Here is a 17,357-nt window from a genome sequence, read left to right on the forward strand (position 1 = left end):
CAGCAACTGCTTCAAAACGAGCACAAATGAGTGTAGTGATCGTCGGGAATGGCCAGATCGGTGATGGATCAACACCGAAGACGACATTCATCAGTTACTTTCATCAACTTGACTGACGATCATGGAGAGTGCTTCGACAAGCATATTGATATGAATGTACTAAGCGTTACTACCATCAGCTGATTGACGATCGTGACGGTCGCAACTCTGGCCCTGCTGGGACCTGGTAGCCTAATTAAACTACCTCAATATTTTGCCAAAGCCCAGGGAGTTTTCGAAACTTAACTGCTTCGTACATCATAGATTGATATTCCCAGCTAGTTTTGATTAAAAAACAAATCGATTTACGGAGCTGGTAACTCATGGAGTAACCAAGAGTAACTGCCATGACACACCTGACTACATGTATAAAAGTTAACGACTTTAACTAATTATGTTTGTATTACTCCATGCGTGACGTTAATAATTTACATAGTTGGAGATGCTGAACGACAAATATCAGACTTAAAGCATTCATTTAATACGTTAGATGAGGAGATGAAAGTATAGAGTTGATAGTTCCGTTAGAGTACGGTAGTGTGAAAATTGTATATAGCGAGTAGAAAACGAGCAAAGGTCCATTTTGAGGAAGGCATGAATCGGGTTAATCATCTCCTTTACCAAACTCCCCTGTAAGGGAAGGGATAGTGAAGGCTATCTCCTCCCGCCACCACTGGTAAAAGAGATGATCGCCGATTTGCTCACGTTCCTTTCGATGTCCGGGAACAGTTCTATCGATTGTTTCACGCTCAAGTCGTATTACCGGTAAAACCGGTACTACAACCATAGCTGAGGCCCCAGGATGACTTGCACAGCTTTTCCGTATTTCCCCAACTAGATCGCGATTCTGGACCTTAGGTGAAAGATCGTACAATCGCACGTATCTCCCCTAGCGCAGTTCTAAATATTATGGAAATCGAAGTAAAGGGCATTCTTCATTTCAACACTCATCACCAAATTGTTGCTTCAAATGACAACGAGCGAGCTGCATGCAGTGAACAAAGCGCACCGAAGCAATAGCTTCTATCGCGTGATCGACACCGGGGGGTACAACGGCTACTGCCGTTTTAGAACAAGGTTGCAAAGACTCATTTCAGCTAAAACAATGTTTTTCTAAATTATGAAATAATTAGATGCCATGATCAAATTTTGAATTGGTAGGATACAAGAAGAGGTTGCAAAGAATGTGTTTGACATATTAAAGCTGTTTATTTCACTTAATGAGAGTCACAATCAGCGATTTTTCACAAACTCACTAACTCACTCACTCACTCACTCAGCGATCAGCAAATCGCTGATTGTGACTCATAGAAAGCAAAATTTACAGGTTTTATGTTTCCAACGCATACTTTGTAACCTCTTCTTGTAAGTTACAAGTAAAACATGCCATCATACCATCTTTTGGTTTTATTATTCCGAAAAACATTATTTTAGCTGAAATGAGTCTTTGCAACCTTGTTTTAGAAAATAGCTAAGAACGAACTTACTAGCACAGTAATAAATTGAGAGCTTTTTATGACCGCCATAAATACACTTTAATATGCAGTACTATTTTCATTTTTTTTTAAACGTAGGACTACGTCTTTAATTTCTATACTGGGGGTCACATTAAAAAAATTGAAATTCAGACACGTAACGAAAAATCCCAAACACGGATGCAACGATAGACCGCAAATCGAACACACGACACATTGCGCATGCTCACATGAGCGAACTCAATGCTCGGTTTAGGATTGGGCGATCTTCAGAGAAATATCAATCTTGACGGATCGATCTTATATTTGGCTCTAGAATCGATCCACTGATTAAATCGGTACCAACGAATCGATCTTTGGTAGATCGATCTTTGGTAGATCGATCTTATGGTTTTTATTGCGCATTTTGCACCTTACTGGACTCCGCACTTCGAAAGTGCGGGGATGAAATAAGTGCGGGCCATGCGTATGACAGATACAGGGCTGTCACAAGATTTTCTAAATTTGATCCGCGAAATCCGCGATTTCTCAAAAGAAATCCGCGACTTCAAATACTAATCCGCGACTGTCCGCGACGAAAACTGTTTTCATTGTCTAAAAATAGCATTTCTATACTACTACATAGCATTTCAAGCCTATTGCTTATATAGTAGCATATTAGATTTTTGCCTGCTCTCAACTTAGTGTTCTTTGAAGTACTTTCACATTTTAATTGAGAGCTTTCTATGCCTGTACCATCCTATGCCAAAGAAAGTAGAGAAATTTTCCAATCAGAAAAATTAATAGACCGGACGGGAATCGAACTCAGTAAGAATGGACTTGCTTTGTAGCTGCGCCTTTACCGGCTGAGCTAAAAGAGTATCGTTTGTAACCTTTGATTTTTTTTTTAATAGCTTTTATCATCTTCAGTTATTTATGTATAGTATAAATTCTGAGTAATTAGTTAACATAATAAAACACCCTTACATTATGAGATTCCATTTAATAATACCGGCCTAAATTTGATGAAACATTATTTTAAAAAAAAATGCATTTTCATTTGCAATGCAATTTTTTAAAAATTTAACCTTTGCGTCTCTGACGTATTTTACTGTCCTAAATTTTGTAGTTAATTTGGCTCTAGTTTTCTCAATTTTGTACCAATTCAAACCAAATACCCTGCACATAATCGAGAAATTACCAGAATTTCATAAGTCACACTTGTTGGTCACGTCACGGTTGCGTATTTACACAGATATTCCTTGGGTTCTGTCCAATGGTGAGACATTTTCATGATTTCTTTTATTTCTAATGTGAACCTAGCACTTTTTGTTGTCAAATAATAACCGAATCGTGTGACTTTATGGATCATGCACGACTTATTACTATGTATACCGCAAATTATAGGTTTTCCGAATCGTCCAGGACATCAGTTGATTTGTTCTACTAGATCAACCAAGACTGCAATAATGTGTGTAGTATCGAAACATGTCCAATCAGATTCAAAGTGTCTATGTGGATCATGCATGATCTATTTCCGAGTAATCCAGATGTTGTAGGTTCTTCAAATCGTCCTGGAGTTCAGATAATTTGATCTACTAGATCAACCGAGATTGGGACAACGTCTTTAGTATCGAAATATTTCCAGAAAAATGCACAGTGTCTATGTGGATCATGCATGAACTAATGTCATGTATACCAGATGTTTTAGGTTCTCCAAATTGTTCTGGAGTTCAGATGATTTATTCTACTAGATCAACCATGACTGGGATAGAGTATGTAGTATCGAAATATGTCCAAACAGATTCATAGTGTCTATATGGAAAATGTTAATGTCCTGCAGTTCAGATGATTTGTTTAACTAGATCAACAAAGACTAGGTTAATATCTGTAGTATCCTACAACATTTGGCGTACACGGAAATAGGTTGGCATGATCCACATAGATACTGCCAATTTGTTTGGGCATATTTCGATACTACAGATATTGAATTAGTCTTGGGTGATCTAGTAGAAAAATAATCTGATTCTCAGAATGATTTCAGAACCTATAACATCTTGTATACTTAGCAATATAGGTCGGGTACAATCCGCATAGACACTTTGAATGTGTTTGGATATATTTCGATACTACAGACATTATTGGGGTCTTGGTTGATATAGTAGAACAAATCAACTGAACTTAAAGACGATTTGGAAAACCTAGTATATCCGCTATACATATTGCTCACATATATACGATTCGTTTATGGTTTGACAACGAAAAATGATATGTTCATATTGGAAAAAAGGAAAATGTCTCACATTGGACAGACCTCAGGGAATTTCCGTGTAAATCCGATGTGACTTATGGAATTGAGATCATTTCTCGATTATTTGCAGGGTGTTTGGTTTGAACCGGTAAAAAATAGAGAGCCAAATGAACAACAAAATTGATGACAGCAAAATAATCCGGGACGGAAAGATTGCAATGAATTCCACAAATTTTTGTCCCATACAAAAATCCAACATGGCTGAATCATGAATTTGGCACATTAGAACACCTATATGTTTTGATTGACACCTTGGTTTTGATTTCAAGATCTTACACTCTCATTGCATTCTACTCGAAACACGTGTAAAAATAATTTTGTAACATATTTCCAATTTTGCAAACAATTCTAAATTACTTATTTGTGAACAATTGTATGGTTTTCCAAGTATGAATTAAATTGAAAATGATTTTGAGACGTGTTTAAATTCAAATGGACCTTTTTTGTTTCCAAATGTGTTAAACTCAATAGCGTTTTAGGCGTGAAATAACCAAAAAGTTCGTTGTTTTTCGTCAGCGTACCATCAAAGTGCGACTCAAAATATTCCCAAAAATCCAGTCACCACTGCAACAGACAATATTTTAATTGACCTTTCTTGACGTTTATAACTTGCAAAACTTGTGTAATCCCATTTTCAAGTGCTTAGTTTGCTATCCTCATTTTTGCTTTAGTTAAAAATGTTTGTTTTTTATCGTTATCCTCACTTTCGGACCATCAGACCATCACTTACGGATTACAAAAAAAAAGGCCACCAATTCAAAAACGGAAAGAGTTAGGAACTAAATGATCAACAGGTCCTACGTCAAGCTTCCGTTCGTGCCTCTAGGCACAGACCCTTCTACTTTTTTTTCAATTACAACAGACCTATATTTGGCATATAGTGCTACGTAAGCATTAAATCATTGTTCTTATTATATCGATAAAATACCCAAGGTGTCCTGTACCAAACTTGTTCACGTTACAAACAAGTTGAAAGCAACAGTAATTGAAAAAAGTGTGTCACACAAAACGGCATTCTACATTGATCAAATTTTATATAAGATTAATTACTTAATCGCTCTATTGCTGGCTCAATCGTGTGACCAATGAAGCGATCGTCGCCGGTAGTTTGCAATTAATTTATGGTCAAGCCAACTTTTCCTCTCTTCTGCAAATTTCAGTGTCCCACCCAGGGATCGCAACAGTCGCAAAACTGCTACCGATTCACCCGATCACCCATGCGCTACAGAGAAACACACGCCGCGCACTCGCAACCGTACCTAACCTATAAGTTTGAACCTACGTTGGCGTTTTAGAAGCCACCACCATATTTGCTCTGCGCGGAGAAAAGTGGTTCTCTAATTATAAGCGAGCGTTATTTTATTTATTCATTTTTGTGATTGAATGATAGTCATCTGTCTAAACGGTGAAACAACCATCACGACAAACGGGGGTGTAGTTTGCTTTATGGTCAACGTAATTTACTTTCGAAAATCGGTAATTGCTGGGTACATGCTTTCCGAATCGAACGTTCAAATGTTCTTTCCGACGATTGGAATGAATGATTCCCTTTGCTGCTTGTTCCCACCGATCAACTAACTATACGGACTAACAACCATCTCACTGTGCCACTGTGCGCACAGCAATCGAAAATTCCCACGCAGAATTTGATACGATGTCGATTTTTTACGAGATTTTGCTGCGATTCGCACAATTATATTCATCGATTTTGACGATACGACGAGAAAAGTGGCTTTGACCATTTTTTTTTTTCCGGACGTGGGATTAAATTTCTCGGTCACCGTCAACGTCGTCGTCCGTCAAAGGAGTATGGAAATTGCTTAAACGAGATTAGTCGATACTTTGTCCTGTATTTTTTTTTGATTCTGTGTGCTTTCAATCACTGAAAGAAGTTACCGTATCAATATCCTAAGTTAGCTAAAAAGCTACCAGACATACTCCGTCAGTGAGACCTTTGAAGTTGAAACATAAAGGCCCAAACACAATGTGGACGGAAGCGGAACGGAAACGGAAAGTTTGCCAGTTGTCACAAATGACATCAAGATGCCTAACCGAAGTCGATTTGGTTCCAACAACTTTTCAATCCGACAAGTTGGCTTCCTCAGATCGGGCTTTTCCGCTGCCGTTGCCGTTCCGCTTCCACTGTCATTGCGCTTAGGCTTTAAGTCTTCTAACATTACCACACAAGGCGTCTGAACCAAAAAGATATTTGGAATTCTTTAAATCTTCATCCGCAAAGAACGACACCTCTCTGAAAAGCAAAACTTTCAGTATACACACCAAATTTAAATTGCTGAAACCCAGCAAAATTTTGCTGATTTTAGACTTGATGAAAGATCAGCAAACTTTTCAGCAAAATAATGCTGCTGAATTTTCCAGCAATTCCAACTTCTGTCAAAATGACAACATTTTACTGATAATCAGCAATATTTATTCACTAATTTTTCAGCAATAAAAAATTCTGACTGCTCACAGAATTTTGCTGAATAAACTCAGTAAATCGAATTTATTTTCACTTGGGGCTGGCAGCTTCTATTAAAGATTTTTGATACAAATACACAAATAATAAAGACAAAATCGCCAGGGTCTTTTCCATGCATACTTTATTAAAATTTATTATAACCAGTACTCTTACCAGCCTCATTTTATATGTTTGTAGTTTTGTTTATCTCCTCCTCCTCAGTGGTTTGTACGAATCGTACGAATGCAAATACTTGCGACTGTGACGCTAACAGATTGACAGCTCTTTACTGGGTGTCAAGCAAACCGTTTATGTTAGCTGAATTTTTCGGTAAAAATATCGTTTGCTGTTTTTCCGCAAAGCTTTTTTGTTGCATATCATGATCCAGCAAACCGTTTTACTGATAATGAAAACTAAAATTTGGTGTGTAAGCTGTAAGGTATCTGCAATTGATTGTTTAACCCATAGTTCCTCCGAAATTTGGGTTTACATTGTTTAAAGTTATCCTTAGTCGATCCAAGACACCTGGATACGACTTATAAGGCAAACAATTACTTCATAAGATTGCTAGACTAAGACCTCTTCAGTCGATTTGTACGAGCGTAGAGCAAATATACTTAAGAATTTCATAAGGCTCGACTTATCAACGACACATATGAATTTCATAAGCGTGACTAATAAATGATTTTCGTCTAACATGAGGTAGCTCCTATACGCCTCTAACCATTTCATTTTCCAAACCGTTGAAAGACGAATGGTCAACACACGGGCCCGTAATCTCAACGTCCATGGTTCGGTTCCTGTCTGTTTCATTATTTTTTGGCAAACATTATTTTTCATAAGGCAATTCAATTAAATGCATACTGATTTCTTGTGGCCAAAATTAATAAGTGGAATTCTTACGTTATTTTGCCTCAGTGTAGGTCCAGAGAGGCGGAGTCGGCCCGAAGTCAGAGGCATTTTACAGCTTTATTTTTTCGGTTTCTCCCGGTGGTCGAACATAGTTTTCCCGGTTTAATTGGAACAGATTATTCGGCCCAACTCTTACTAGAGATAGAAATAAGTTAATTTTGTTACAAACAATGAACAATAAAGTATCGGCTCCGTGAATCTAACGCGATTGAGCCTTCCAAATAAACGAACTAGATAAAAAAAATAATGGGAACAGCTAACTATGGTAAAAAAAAAACCCTACTAACATTGCAAGTTTTATATTTATTTTAAGTAAAAACTAAAAATCTCAAATATCTCAAAATGTCCCTGACAGTTTTTTTTTAAATTAAAAAATAAAAACGTAAAACAAGAACCTTTTGGTAATTTTTTAGAACTTTTTGTTAATACGATTTTTTTATGTATTGTTTCATAGAAAGTTTTTTAAAATGTTTCAAACATTGTTTTCTGAAAATAAATTATATGAAAAATCGTATTAACAAAAAGTTTATCAAAAGCTCTTGGGATTTTTGTCAATTTTTAAGTGTTTAGAATTAAAATCGAACAAAGACATTTTGAGATATTTAGGTTTTATACGTTTTTTTTTTTAAATTTTTGTTTTTTTCCGAATATTTTTTCCTGAAAAACATTGTTTTTCTCTATAATTGTGCCGTCATTTCGATCAGAAGCGCCGTTTCTATGCTACATTTTTTTGAAACATTTCCTGGCACCATTTTGATAATTTTACTAGAACCAAAATGGTCTAATTTTAGCAAAAAATGAGAATCATTGCCCAATTAAACAAAAGTTTCATACAAATATGGTTTCGAGAACCCATAAAAATATCCGGGAAATGTTTAGGAAATTCAGAGATCTCCAGAGATTTTATGAAAACTTTAGAATAATTTCAGGAACTTCGAAGATCTTTAATGGTTTATAGGGCAGTTCTATTATTTCAGAGCTGTACAAAGAACTTCAATAGAATTGAGGGAACTTCAGATCTTTAAACTTCCCTGAAGTTCTTTAAAATTCTTTGAACTTTTTGGAACTTAAATTGTCTTAAAACATCCCTGGTTTTTTGTTTAAACTATCCATACATGTTTGAAACTTCTTTGAGGTTTTTGCTATTTTACTGAAATTAATGGAACTGCCATAAAGTTTTCAAAACTAACCTGAAGTTCTAGATACGTCCCTGAAGTTCTCACAGTTTTGCTGATTTTCGTGGAACTGCCCCGAAGTTTTCAGAACTCATTCGAAATTCACGTAACATACCCATAGATCTCCAAACTTAACTGAAGTTTTGGCAACTACTGCAAATGTATTGTGATTTTCCTGAATTTAATGGCTGTAATTTTTTTCTGAAATCTATGAGATTGTCCTAAAGCTATCGAAGCTTGACTCTTAAAGATCTTTTAACTTCCCCAAAGTTCTAGCAATTAGAGCTTTTTAAAGGTTCCAACAACTACCTTATTAAATCCGACCAACTGAGATTGATACATTTATAAGCTTAAATATGGATTAGATTATGTTTTCATCATATAATTTAATATTTTTTTCTAAAGTACTTAAAGGTGACTTACAGAATCATATGAGCCGTAACATCACCGAGTGTAGGGTTTGCCCAGAAACTATAAGCACACTTTCAACTCGCTACATTTCTACCCGGATGAAGTTTATCAGCTGTTCCTCGATGCGTGTTGATGTTTACTTATTGCCCAACAAGTTTGTATGGACGAGTGCACCGATGAATTTGAGTTCACTCACTCGAGAAAAAGTGACACAAGCTGCGGGCAATGTTTACTAATCATGACCACTAAATTTTCATTATTCATTATTCATGAACATTTAGTGTTCATTATTAGTAAACATTGCCCGCAGCTTGTGTCACTTTTTCTCGAGTGAGTGAACTCAAATTCATCGGTGCACTCGTCCATGTACAATTGACGAGTGCACGGATGAATTTGAGTTCACTCACTCGACAAAAAGTGACACAACAGCGGGGCCCTGTTTACTAAAAATGAACATATATGTGTTCATTTTTAGTAAACAGGGCCCCGCTGTTGAGTCACTTTTTGTCGAGTGAGTGAACTCAAATCCATCCGTGCACTCGTCAATGTGCCTTTGCGGAAAAGCGGATAAGGAAGTACACTGAACGAAAACATCTGCAATACTTCGACTGATTATTGTATTGCTCGAGCCCTTTAACAATATGCTGTCGAATTTCGGATGATTTCCTTATGGTTGAATTCGTCATCAACTGATGACCATCCATATGACTAGAGTCGGTGTATAATGAGTCACGCCAAGAGTGAAGCCAAGTCTACCTATTGAACTGTCAAACCGGCTACCTATCGTGCAAAGAAAACAAACATTACGATGCTATGAAAGGTCCACGAAAGGTAATGCAATAAAATATAAAATATAATTGGAAAAATTATCATAATTACGCACTGAGCATTAAATTGTCATGGGATACGTTTGGCAATGATCAGTAATGAGAATTTCTACTATTTTTTGATAAGATAATTTGACAAAATTACTGATATAAGGATTTACTACAGCCGCTATTTTTTTTCTCGCTAGAAGTCATTTGAAGTTGATGTAAAAGTCCTCTGTTGCCCAGTGAAAAGAAAGGGAATCTTTCGAAAACCGTGATGCGAGTTCAACTGTTTTTCTCTTGGCGTGACTCATTATACACCGACTCTACATATGACGTCCGCCAAATAAAGGATGATATTTACTTGAAAATTGGCTGTAAAACATATATGACTCAGAGGACAACAATGTAAGGATAGGATGACTTGCAAATGTTTTAGATTAGATTATGAATTCGATTGTATACATTTCCATATTGAAAAGCCATGAACAGCCATTTATCATGGATACAAAAATTATGTGTTGGCAGAGGAAACTTCCTCCACCACGAAATAGAAAATCTACGGTTTTCACGCTTTACCAATGTTCGGACCACTTCTGATACCGATGTCTATGCATCCACCTCGTTTGCTAAAAGCAGCAAATGACGTTCGATAGAATTATTTACATCATCGTTTTGAATGATTTGCGTAAAGGGGCTGAACCAATACCAAATGCATTTCAATTTAAGATGACTATCATTCTGCAGAGAATATTACGGATTCCGACTGAAGACCCTTTCCCTTCTCATAACAATGTTCATCCTGTATCCGAGAGGAAAATCATCTATTTTCTAAACAACCGTCATCCGGTTGCAGCTATCATTCGAAAAGGCGGTTTCGATATTTCGATTTGAATGGTCTGAGGTTTCATTCGAACAGAGGACAGTGATTTGGTACAGTGTAGGCGAATATGGTGAAAGTAAGTATCGGATCAGTCCGAACTGCCATCTGGAACTTCGGAAAAGAAGTTACCTTCGAGGACACACCGAAATCTGGCCGTAAACCGGTCACCGGACCGGTGGACTGGAACGGAAGATCACCCAAGCTTTCGTCAATAAGAAAGGTGCCTCTAATCGAGATTTGGTCAAAAAACTGAGAACATCGAAGAGTAACGTCCAACGTGCCAAGGCAAGAAACGGGCTGAAAACGTTCAAGAAGCAGAAGAACCCGAAACGGAATCAGAAACAAGCCGCATCCGTCAAACCGAGGGCTCGGAAGCTATGTAATAGCCTGCTGTGTGGAAAATTGGCGTGTGTTATCATGGACGGTGAAACATACGTCAAATTTGAATTCAAGACGCTTCCGGGAGACCAATACTGCACAGTTCGCGATGATCAGGAAGTTGGCGATACCGATGACTTACCATGAATTTTTACCGAAACATAGGGTTACCATATGGTATCCTAAAGGAGGACATGTCCTCCTTTTTCAATAATTTTTCTACGTCCTCCTTTTTAATCCTTGCATTTTTCCAGTAACATATTAATAAATTGTTTTCAAAAAGCGTTGTTTGCAGAGCTTATTTGTTTAATTATGTCGCAACTTTATCTTATATAGCAAATGCCATTCGATGGTGGGACTAGGAGTATACTACAGCTGTCAACTCGCCACATTTAGGCTGCGGTCAAGGTTGCTGTCCATTTCGTGAATTTAACCTAAATTTGACGGATGGAAATTTTTTAAATAAACCTGCATATTTCAGACAAACCAGGAATCAATTTTGACAATCAATTTCTCGAAAATCGGACGATCAACAACAGAGGGATTTTCGAACATTATATATTATTTTCGAAGAGTCAGTGAAAATTCATCATTTTTTTCTGTATTTTTACTAAAATTTGACATTTTGAAAATAAATTATAATGTTCGAAAAACTCTCTGGTATATTTAACAGGTTTGCTTAGATGTTCCATGTTGGTTTCAATCAGCGATGACATGTATCCTGATTTTTGTACATGATAAAGGCTGGGATGGTTTTAAGGCTGTAAAGCTGCAGTTTTCATGCAAATCAGCTAGACGAGAGCATTTCCATGTATCAAACATGAATTATGAAGGCTACTTTGATACATTTTTCAGAAGTAAAACGAGAAGATGAATTAAATTGATATCTACCACAAGTTATGAACAATCTCAATTGAACCTTCGCAAATCATGAATTTTGTGATAGTGCACATATTATTAAAACGTTTGATAAAAACTCATTGTCCTCCTTTAATGTTAAGAAAAGGAATCATTGTCCTCCTTAATCTCCAAACCTTAAATAAATTGTCCTCCATTTCAAGTTTTTGATATGGTAAGCCTTAAGAAGGCCATCTTTGGTAAGTGATATTTGAGTGTGAAAATATTTCAAAGCCATTTGTGACGAAGGAGACGATAAACACTGTAATTTACTTTCGAAAGACACGGTAGCTCGCTACAAAGCAAACAATGTGCAATACGTGCCAAAAGAGATGAATCCTCCAAATTGTCTGGAGGCCCGGTCAATCGAAACTTGTTGGGCCCTTTCCAAGGGATATCTACGGAATCATTTTAAGGCAGCGAATTCAATAGAAGAATTTGAAAAAGACTGGACAAACGTGGCCAAAACTATTGCCAAGGAATCTGTGTTGAAGCTCATGGGCAGCGTCAGATCAAAAGTTCGTTCCTTGGCATACTGCGGATTATTTTCAACCAATTGAAAGTGGAGACTATAGAATTTGCGGTATGGGGCCTTTTTGGTGTTGCAATTTAAAGGGTGATACGGTCAAAATTTGGTCAATATCAACTTGACGTATTTCTTTCACTTTTGCATTTAAAAAACCTGAACACCCCTCATTTTGAAGGTGTGTGTGTGTGTAGAATGTTGCTCCTATTTTGATTTTGGAATTCACTCTTCAGTTGTCAAAATGCCGTCCAAGCAAGAAGAGCAGCGTATCAAAATTTTGCTCGCGCATCGCGAAAATCCGAGCTACTCGCACGCAAAGTTGGCAAAATCGCTAAAAGTTGCCAAATCAACCGTTACAAATGTAATTAAAGTGTTTGGGGAACGTTTGTCGACAGCCAGGAAGTCTGGATCGGGGGGAAATCGAAAACCGGAAGCCGCTGAGACGACAAAGAGAGTTGCCGGTAGTTTCAAGCGAAACCCTAACCTCTCTCTCCGAGATGCCGCAAATAAGCTGGGTGTATCGTCTACAACCGTGCATCGAGCCAAAAAACGAGCCGGACTATCGACTTACAAGAAGGTAGTGACTCCAAATCGCGATGATAAACAAAATACGACGGCCAAAGCGCGATCCCGGAGGCTGTACACGACGATGCTGACGAAGTTTGACTGCGTGGTAATGGACGACGAAACCTACGTCAAAGCCGACTACAAGCAGCTTCCGGGACAGGAGTTTTATACGGCAAAAGGAAGGGGAAAGGTAGCAGATGTTTTCAAGCACATGAAACTGTCAAAGTTCGCAAAGAAATATCTGGTTTGGCAAGCCATCTGTACCTGTGGCTTGAAAAGCAGCATTTTCATAGCTTCCGGGACTGTCAACCAAGAAATTTACGTGAAAGAGTGTTTGAATAAACGTCTGCTGCCTTTCCTGAAGAAACACGGTTGTTCCGTACTGTTTTGGCCGGATTTGGCATCTTGCCATTACGGTAAAAAGGCCATGGAGTGGTACGCGGCCAACAACGTGCAGGTGGTTCCCAAGGACAAGAACCCTCCCAACACGCCAGAGCTCCGCCCAATTGAGAAATACTGGGCTATTGTCAAGCGGAACCTAAAGAAGACCAAAAAACTGCTAAGGGCGAGCAGCAGTTCAAGGCAAACTGGCTTTCTGCGGCGAAGAAGGTGGACAAGGTGGCTGTACAAAATCTGATGGCAGGGGTCAAGCGTAAGGCCCGGCAATTCGGATTTGGAAAAGCGGAAGCCTAACTGAATATTTTTCCTGAATTTTATACTAATTGAACTTGAAAAAGAAATTTAATTTGATTTTTTAAATAAACGATTTCACCGATTTACACGCGTTTTCCCTTGACCAAATTTTGATCGTATCACCCTTTAGCCCGGAGTCAGGATATTTTTTTAAATTATTAAATCGGTTTGATGTGCTTTGCTATTTACATTCAATATTATTTAGTCGTTTTGATACTCATCATGTGTTGTTTTTTCAGTGTTTTCAGATAATACTGGCACATATGAGGTCAATTTCGGATTGGTTTGGCATTTTTTTTAATTTACAGCCATTTAAATTCAGCATTTTTTTGGGTATATTTTGGGATTATATTATGCCGTTTCAATGTGATTCTATTTTTGAATTTCAAGGAATGCAGCTGTTTTGCGTTTTAAAGTTTTTTTTTTTGTGTTTTATGGCCATTTTGGATGTAGAACATCTGTATCCAATATTGGAGTGTCACGAGCTTATGGAATTTCCCAAACAATCGAAAAAAAAAGAAAACCAGTCGTCTAGTGTGGTTTGTTTCTGTATTGAAAGCCAATTGTGTTGAAGAGATAGCCAGTTTAATAAAAAAAGGAGCAGGCATCATTTTCATGATTAACTGTTGCACCTTAAGTCGTAATGGCCATGACTGGTATATGTCAAAACTGGAGAAAATTTGAACTAGGGCCATAAATGGTGCTTCTCCCCTATATTATATTTGTCCAAATAATTTGGTTTGATCATGGCAGCTCTATAATAATGGGTGAAATGATCTTTATTCACTTCGGATAGTAACGGATCGTTCTCCTCCATAGAATGGACCGCCGCTCTTTGCCTTTATTTCACTTACAGCATGATACAGCATGACACGGTTTCCCCCAATAAAAAGGAACGGAATGTCGCAAAAAAGTACTTTCAATGTAGGAATCCGCTTTAGCAGCTTGAGTAATTTCAGATCAACTTGCCCCAAATGATTGTTAAGTATTAGTTACGATAGTTGGATAGCAATGAATCGATGTCTTAGAAAGAATGTCACATTAGATAATATTAATAAATTCAAGTGCATTCAAAGCCAGAGCACAACCCATTTAGTCACATCAACCAAACGTCCAGTTTGCCTCGCTAAAGTGCCCATATCGTTGACATATCATAAATAACATAAACGACCGCTCCTAGAACGGACGACTACTCAACATCCCGTAGCCCATACATTGTACGGCAAGAAAAAAAAAATGATGCAGAAATAAATAAATTCCAAACTGCACGGTCGGACGGAACTGCAGCGCAACAACAACAAAACCCAGCACCATGATGATGAATGTGCCAAGCTGCACGGGCTGCGCGCATGTTTAGCCGAAAGCACGCAATTTCTGTCAACGTTTTTGCCACAACAACAACAGCAATGTTGTGATTGCTGCGATCTCGCGAAAAATCGCTCTCCGCCTTTCGATGATGATGACGATGATGATGATAATGGTGCGGATGAGACCAAAAAGGAAGCATGTGCGCTCGAGCGAGTAGGTACCGATCCCGACTAGCTGGCGACTGGTGGTTGCTCTCCATCAGCCCAGCATCCGTATCAACAACGGTGGGGCATCAGACGGTATGGTGGCAGATACAACACACCTCAAACTAAGGATCTCTGTCTGCGCAAAGCCAGTGCGTGTATGGCGACGGTAGCAGCCAGCCTCATGCAGCGAGTTCAACGGATCGATCTGAGGTTGCTGTGGCGATCGCGAGCGCAAGGTCCTTGAAATTCTTCACTAAACTGTGTGGTACGTGGCTCGGACAGGCAATTGACCTCTCCGTGACAGAGAATGCATCGCCGCACATCTGAAGACCTTTCCGCACGCGCCAGATGAATCACCACGCTCATGAAAACGGAGGATGATGCATCGTGTCAAGGTCGTTCAAATTTGAATAGTTTAATGCTGGCATTGTATTGAAGCATGAGTCAGACTATCAAAGTTCAGAAGCATATGGGTGTTATGTAATGTACCGCTTTGAAATATGTGACACATTTGCACTTTCTTGCCGTTATATACATATTTGCTGGCAATAAAGCAGTCAGCAGTAATTGCAATTGAAGTGTCGCTGTCTTCGTCAATCCATGTTGGTACTGATATATCATATCAACAGAACGATAAGATAAGGCATTCCATTCCAGTTTTTCAGTAGCAGATCCGTGTACTTAACTCCAACGGTAATTTTGCACAAAGAAATTTCTCTGAAGAAACCAAACAAACCTCCGACTTCCGGGTTATTATTCTAGCACGATCAGCAACATCAGCAACTACAACGTATGATATCACTCCTTGGAGAGCTGCCATTTCTAGACATTCATTTTCTTCTAATTGCTCGCCAAATAAGTGCTCAAAGCGTTCGAATTGGGAGTCCAAGATAATGCAAACACAAGCGCACGTACCGGGTCCCACGCGTTGACGGATACAAATGAACTCAAATCCTAATAAACTGATTAATTGTACCGATTAGTAGCAGCTAACCAACCAACCAACCAACCAACAGCGGTAGCACTACAATCCTAGATAGAAACCGTGTAATCCACAGGAATGCGTGTAATTTCACACGTCGGCGTTCAGGCAGCAACAGATACGGGGTCAAACTAGCACTGATCGATTGGCCGATCGCCATCGGCCTCCGGCATAGATCATACATAGATCTAATGAACGTTGTACACGCGAACCCGCACCCCACGGAGAACCGTTCACGCACTTGTGATGTGTTTACCTTCGTCTATGAACCAAATTGGCGATTGTGAGCGAACTGGAAAGCGCTTGCGTACGCGACCGAGCTTAAAACGATACTAAGAACACACTATGTATGCGGCATGGAGCTGCCCGAGCATCAGCAACACAACAACAGCAGCTCTCCAGCGATCGGGTTTAAGACGTTTGAGTCATCATTCGTACGACAACGAAGGCGATGACTACGTCGGTCGTTGTTTTGATACCATCACAGAGAACACAATGTGGAAGAGTAATACACAACAGATTGACTACTTAAATATGTAACGTTCAGAAAAGAGCGCTTCCCAACGCCTGGCAAATGGACGGACATTATCGGCCGCTCTGGACTTTGGAGAGGTGCAGCGCATAGGGATGTGTAAGAATAACTACTGTCAAATGAGGTTAAATGACCGTTTAGTCAAGTTTCTGCATTGGCTTTCCATCAGATGTCAGTGCAGTTGTTTGCGGTGACATCTGCCGCAAATTGCGGTTTAATTGCCCTCCATTAGTAGTTCAGAGGACAGTGCAGTTAAGATTCCTTTCACAGACTACGACATAGAGTACCTGACAATGCAAAACATGTCTGGTACCTAGTAGTAAAATCACCAACAAACTGACATGAATGACCATAGCAAAATTAATAAAATTTCTGACCAGAGCACACTACTGACATCTGGCTCCGTGTTCGCAAGAAATATTTAGCTAAGCCATGAAACCGCATGCAAAATTTATGAATTTGCTCGTGTCTGATCTATTCTAAACAAATTATTTTTATCTAGATCAAAAAATCCTATGGTTTTGACAGTTCGGATCACTGCAAATTTAAATCGGCCGTTTACGATTTTCGGGCATAATTCAGAAATATTATATTATATGATTATTATAGTCCATCTGACTCGATAGTCTCAATGAAACACTCAAATCTAAATGTAGTCACTCATTAAAAAATAAAAATTGGCTGACAGCAAACGATGACGAAATCTGTAGGCATTGATATCAAAGTCAAATAGGTCAGATACTTCGTTGAATTGATGAATCATGGCGACAAAGGAACTGTTTGCAGCATAGTTGGTTGCATGTACTTCTTCAT

At 38.5% G+C, this 17,357-nt stretch overlaps 1 protein-coding gene across 1 annotated transcript in view; it reads right to left on the reverse strand.

Moving 5' to 3' along the window:
* LOC135711699 (switch-associated protein 70-like) overlaps window positions 1-16,370 on the reverse strand; it is a 39,966-nt gene extending 23,596 nt beyond the window's left edge. The window contains exon 1 of the mRNA XM_065234651.1: window positions 16,269-16,370. The gene's annotated coding sequence lies outside the window, so the exon portion shown is untranslated. The remainder of the gene's footprint in view (window positions 1-16,268) is intronic.
* Between the last annotated feature and the right edge of the window lie 987 nt (window positions 16,371-17,357).

The sequence above is a fragment of the Ochlerotatus camptorhynchus genome, unplaced genomic scaffold, assembly GCF_037179485.1.
Source record: "Ochlerotatus camptorhynchus isolate MF236.1 unplaced genomic scaffold, CSIRO-AGI_Acam_v1.1 ptg000434l, whole genome shotgun sequence".
NCBI lineage: Eukaryota > Metazoa > Arthropoda > Insecta > Diptera > Culicidae > Ochlerotatus > Ochlerotatus camptorhynchus.